A 6,562-nucleotide genomic window follows, 5' to 3' on the forward strand; every position below is an offset into this window, starting at 1 on the left:
ACACAGCACCATATCATGAGATATACTCAATAAATACCTACCAAGAAAAATATCTATTGAGAAGAAATGCACCATATTGTTTTTTCTCCTTTGATTTCTCTTTCCCATTCCCCACAATGGCACCCCAAAAAGCTCTTCTGCCTATCTTTGCCCCCCACCCTTTCCCTGTCTTGCCTCTTCCTCCAATGAGATTTAAAAGTTACTGCAATATTGTGACTTATAGAAAATATATATTTCTAATGACCAAATATATATGAGAAATACGTACATAAAAGCATATATATAGTGGTTGTATATATATATAATGGCAAATATTTGGTCTTCATGCACAGTTTCTGGCTCATAGCTCCCCAAACCCCTGAAATTTCCTGATCAATAAGGGAAAAAAAATATAATATTTGGTTTCTAGTCCTCAGTTCCAGAAAAAGCACCAGGTAAAGTGATTTTTGGGTCCCCCCATAAAGGGTAGGGGCTGGTTGCCAGGAAAACCAACTTTGTGATTAGAGGATCAGAACATTCAGTCTTAGCCTCTGATTTCCTGGGAAGAGACAGGGGCTGGAGGTGGAATCAATCACAATTGAGCAATGATTTATTCAACCATGACCATGTAATTGAGCCTCCCTTAAAAACCCAAAAGGCCAAATTTTGCCCTTTTCCAGAATTTCCCTGTCAGAAACCAGAACACCTGATGTGTCACAGTGAATTTAATACTGGACAGAAGTTCCTTTGCTCAGGATCTCACTCTATAATCTCTTCATCTGGCTAGTGATTTATAGCATTTAATATTCTTTTATAATAAATTGGTAATTAATGAGTAAACAAGCTCTCCTAAATTCTATAAGCCATTCCAGCAAATTAATCAAAGCCAAGGGGGAGGTTGCAGGAATCCTTGATTTATAGTCAATAGGCTAAAAGCACAGTTAACAACCTGAACTTGAAACTAGTATCTGACATGGAGGTTGGCCTTACGGAAACTGAGCCCTTTACCTGTAGAATCTTATTTTATTTCTGGGTAGACAGTTTCAGAATTGAGATGAATTCTCAGACACAGCTATAGCATCAGAGAATTGGATGTTGGTGTGCAAAAGCCTCCACACATAGAAGAACTGGATCCAGGAGCCCTTTGCAGCTATCTCCACTTAATAGTTCATAAAAAATAAGAATTTCCATATTCTCACCTCTTTTTCCCCAAGAAGAAACTCTCTTTCAAGGCTTATTCTCCACTTGAGTCCTTGATGACAGTTTCCTGTGGCCTCCTGCTCTATTAGTTACACCTTTCAAATTTCCAACTTCAGTTTCTATTCCTTCTGGTTCTCTTTCTTCTATATTCCTAAAAATAAAATCCCCAATATCCAGCAATTGCTCATGTTATTTCCCTACTCTCTATTTCTCTTACTCAAAAACTTTTGCTCTATCTCCTAATCCCTAACTTCCAAACTCCTTGCAGAACACGTCCATCCCCTCCACATGACCCAAATTACTTTGTCTTAGTTCACCAAAGGTCTTTTAAGCGCAAAATCTAATGATGTTTTCCTGGTCATTCTTATTTGTACTGAACTACTAAAATATTTTTCTACTCAACTCAAATTCACTAAGCAGATTTTTAGGATTTTTGTCCTAAAGTCTCATGACTTGCCTTTTCTACTTTTCCACTTCTTCTGAGTTTCCTTCACTGCCTCTTCGTCCACCATGTGTCATTTTATTAGTGAACACCCCCAAATCTTTCCCTGAGTCTTTTGCTGACCCAAATTCACTTGAAGGAAAACTAACCCAATCCCACAAACTTAGTTATCATCTCCGTGTATCCAATTCCACTACGACCTCTAAGATACCAGACTTTACTCTTCAGAGGCCAAACACATGAACACATTTTCAAAAGGCCTCTCATCTCTTTTCTGGTCAGTGTGCTTTGGGAGCAGAGGGTCTGCCATGCCCCTGTCTTTACCATGAGCAACCGGACATTCATCCGCATCAGTGAGGAAGATCAGGCTGCTGAACTTCGAGCTTATTTGAAATCTAGAGGAGCTGAAATTTCAGAAAAGAACTCAGAAGGTGGACCTCATGTAGCTTTAGCTCAAATTATTGAAGCCTATGATGTATGTCTGAAGGGAGATGATAAAGATGAAAGTATCCCTCCTGTTGATCCTGGAGCCAGATAAGCAAGAAGCTCAGATTGAGAGCCTGTGTGAGAAACTAGTCGAATTTTGGGACGTGAACATCCATCTCTGAAACTCACAGCTGCTAAGCAACATTTTAATGGGATGGGTAAGAAGACTCCTATAAGATATACAGTATATTGCAGTCTCATTAAAGTGGCAGCATCTTGTGGGGTCATCCAGTATATTCCAACTGAGCTGGATACAAGTTAGAAAATGGATTTCTGACTGGAACCTCAACACACACACAAAAAAAAACCCACATCCTTTTAAGGCTATTTTATGAGGCACTTGTAGATTGTAAGAAAAGTGATGTTGCTTCAAAAATCATGGTAAAATTGCTAGGAAGTTACATGGAGAATTGCTTCCCAGGCTTGAGCTGATGCTCACAGGTATACTGTGCAAGCACTGAAAGATCCAAATTCATTTCTTTTTGACCACCTTCTTACTTTGAAACCAGTCAAGTTTTTGGAAGGCGAGCTTATTCATGATCTTTTAACCATTTTTGGGAGTGCTAAGTTGGCATCACATGTCAAGTTTTATCAGAATAATAAAGACTTCATTGGTTTACGTGGCCTACTACATAAACTGAATAGGCAAAAATTAGGCTACTTACTTTTATGGGAATGGCAGTGGAAAATAAAGAAACTTATTTTGACACAGTGCAACAACAACTTCAGATTGTAGCTGATAATGTTGAAGCATTTGTTATTGATGCAGTAAGAACTAAAATGGGGAGTTCCCATCGTGGTGCAGCAGAAACAAATCTGACTAGGAACCATGAGGTTGCAGTTCAATTCCCGGCCTAGCTCAGTGGGTTAAGGATCTGCTGTTGCCTTAAGCTGTGGTGTAGGTTGCAGACTCGGCTCAGATCTGGCCTTGCTGTGGCTCTGGTGTGGGCCGGCAGCTGTAGCTCCAATTAGACCACTAGCCTGGGAACCTCCATATGCCATGGGTGCAGCCCTGAAAAGACAAAAAAGACAAAAACAAAAACAAACAAACAAAAACTAAAATGGTCTACTACAAAATTGATCAAACCCAGAGAAAAGGAGTTGTCGGTCATAACACCCATCAGACATTTGGAAAACAACAGTGGCAACAACTGTATTACATACTTAATGCCTGGAAATAAAACCTGAAGAAACTGAAATACAGCCTTTGAGTCTTTCTGACACCTAAATTTTTATACTATATAATTTTGTTCTTTTGGAAAAAAAATCTAAATCATAGTAAAACATTATAGACTGAAAAAAAAAAAAAAGCCTCTCAGGTTTGTCATCCCTTTATATCATTATTGCACTGGACATTTTTGGTTCCTTTTGTTGGAATAATCCATAGGGTTGGCAAGCTGAGCAAAAGGCTAGATATCAATTACCATTCTGTCCCTTGGCCAGAACATTTTGTGTACTGTACAAAATAAAAATTTGTTGTTGTTGCTGCAATCCTACTCAGGATACCAGTCCTGGCAGCCCACTCTTAACCAGAAGAAACAATACTTTACCCTGGACGCCACCTCTTTTCTCTCCTCCTCCACTTTTGGTCTCTTTCCATAGTTCCAACCCCGATCCTAAGCCCTGGGTCTTTTCTTTATGTGGGTTTCCACTAGGTTTCCAGCCATTTGGCTTCATTGTGTTCCACTGCTGGATGGGTGCCAAGAATTTCATATCAAGGATGGAAGGAGCGATAGGGCATAAGGACCCCTCAAGCTGTGTTATTTAAAACAAAGGCAGACCTTCCATACTTTCAGGACTCATATCCTGCTATCATCTAGATTGCTTATATTTGATTCCAGTCCTTCTATCTGGGTGCCCTTGGATTAAATTAATCGAACTTCTTTCTGTAATTCAGTTTCCTTCACTATAAAAACACAGATAATAATAATACATAACCCATGGGCTCATGATGGTATCAAATACATTAATTTACATAAAGCACCTAGAAGAGTGCCTGGTTTCTAGTGCTCAATAAATGATAGTTGTTGTTGTTATTATTATTACATCTTGTTTTTCATAATGTTAAAGAGAATGTTTGTTTCCATCTATGCCTTAAATTATTTGTTTATTTGTTTGTTTTTGTCTTTTTGCTATTTCTTTGGGCCGCTCCTGCGGCATATGGAGGTTCCCAGGCTAGGGGTCTAATCGGAGCTGTAGCTGCCAGCCTACGCCAGAGCCACAGCAACGCGGGATCCGAGCCGCGTCTGCAACCTACACCACAGCTCACGGCAACGCCGGATCGTTAACCCACTGAGCAAGGGCAGGGATCGAACCCGCAACCTCATGGTTCCTAGTCGGATTCGTTAACCACTGTGCCATGACGGGAACTCCTCAAATAACATCTTAATTTTGTTCTTAGTTGGTAGATTTAGCAGAACTAATTCACCTAGATTTACATATTACGCAAAAATAAAAATGACCCTATATACAAAAGACTCAGAACAATTATAAAGTAATTTAATACATTATATCTGTTTTTATTAATTTAATTGCAACCATGGTTTCTAATTCTTCACAGAGGCTTTGAGTTGCTAGTTTCCTTATCAGAAACTATTGAGTTATTTTGAATGTCAACTATATTTTAAAATATACTCTACTGTCAAATCCAATGGATTGCAGTACCCATTCTACATAAATATATTACACACACACACACACACACACACACACACACACACATATATATATTCCATCAGTCTCTAGGGATTAAATATGAATAACAGTATCTCCTACCTTTTCAAATTATGCCTTTTGGTACCTAATCATGGTTGAGCTATGAAAGACTTCTTGGTGACCTTATATCACTTGTCATAACAGAATTATAAAAAAATTCTGCTGTGGTGCAGTAAGTTAAGAATCCAACTGCAGCGGCTCAGGTCACTATGGAGGCATGGTTTCAATCCCTGGCCCAGCACAGTGGTTAAAGGATCCAGTGTTGCTCTAGCTATGGAGCACGTCACAGCTGCAGCTGGGATTCAGTCCCTGGTCTGGGAACCTCCATATACCACGGTGTAGCTATTAAAAACAAACAAACAAACAAACAAAACCCATAGTAATGCTTTCTGATAAGAACAGCTCATATTTTTCATTATAAGAACTTATAGAATTATTAATATGTTTACAGTAATTTTTGTTCTTTTTACTAAAAATAAAAATTAAATATCCTATATATGCAACTGGATCATTAAAATTATGAATTATGCAAGTATGGAGATATATTTGTTAATTTTGTTAAGTCATTGCTTATTATGTCATGATTCAAATTTGTTTTACCCTTTTGAACACAGATTGTTGGTCCTAACAATCAAAGCCTCCTTAGAATGAAAGTATTTGGGTAAAATAGATCTTTAGGAGATTTACATTATGTAATTTAATTGTTAAGCTTATGAAAAATGTAAAAATTCATTAGATCTACAAAATAAACCTTAAGAAATCAGAGTAGAAAATTTCTAACTTTAATTCTTGCTCCTCACATCAAATGAGTAATGATCTGTATAAGAAACAAAAAGTATGAAAGCACCTTTTCTTTTAAAGAAAATTCCCCACACTGACATAAATATATATGTGCATAGGAATTTTTAAATCTAAATTTAGTAGAAGACTGTCTTATTAAAATTATCTTAAAGATAAGAATCCCTGTCTTACCCATTTTAAAACAAAATGCACTATTTCAAGCTATTGGACTCAAGAATAAAATAACACCTGGCAATTTGAAGGAAACTGTCATAAGTCTCTCATAATAATGATTCAACTATCAAAAATACTTTATCTTTCCATATAAAAATATGTAGATTAAATGCAACTATAAATGTTTTGCAGCATGTGTGTATCCATACACACTAAATGTTTAAACGAAGGATACCAGTTCTGTAATACATTATGATAAAACATTTCATTTTGATGTATTCCACATATACAAATACCTTAGAAATCACTAAATTCTTTTTTTTCCGCATTTCACTTTGAATTAAAGCACATATACATGGACTGAATTTTTAAAAGGTATTATTTCACATGAAAAGACTGCCATCTTGTGGCAGTTGAAACCATCTGTGTACCGGCATAAAATTTATTATGAATTGTAACTGCCACTTTCTTGACAAGTATACAGGTTATTGAATACTCTTGGTCTAAAAATCAGTTAATATTTTAAAAATAGCATTTTCCAGTATGTATTCAAATAGAAATAATTTTATTTATTTATTTATGTAGTCTTTTTAGGGCTGCACCCGCAGCATATGGAGGTTCCCAGGCTAGGGGTCTAATCGGTGCTGCTGCTACCAGCCTACGCCAGAGCCACAGCAAGGCCAGATCTGAGCCGCGTCTGCAACCTACCTAGGCGGATTTGTTTCTGCTGCGCCACAATGGGAACTCCCCAAACAGAAATAATTTTAAAAGAAACTAAGTTAGGAA

At 37.3% G+C, this 6,562-nt stretch overlaps 1 pseudogene; it reads left to right on the forward strand.

Annotated features, from left to right (window-relative positions):
- LOC100523264 lies at nt 1,624–4,283 on the forward strand (annotated as a pseudogene).

This window comes from Sus scrofa, chromosome 8 (genome assembly GCF_000003025.6).
Source record: "Sus scrofa isolate TJ Tabasco breed Duroc chromosome 8, Sscrofa11.1, whole genome shotgun sequence".
Classification (NCBI taxonomy): domain Eukaryota; kingdom Metazoa; phylum Chordata; class Mammalia; order Artiodactyla; family Suidae; genus Sus; species Sus scrofa.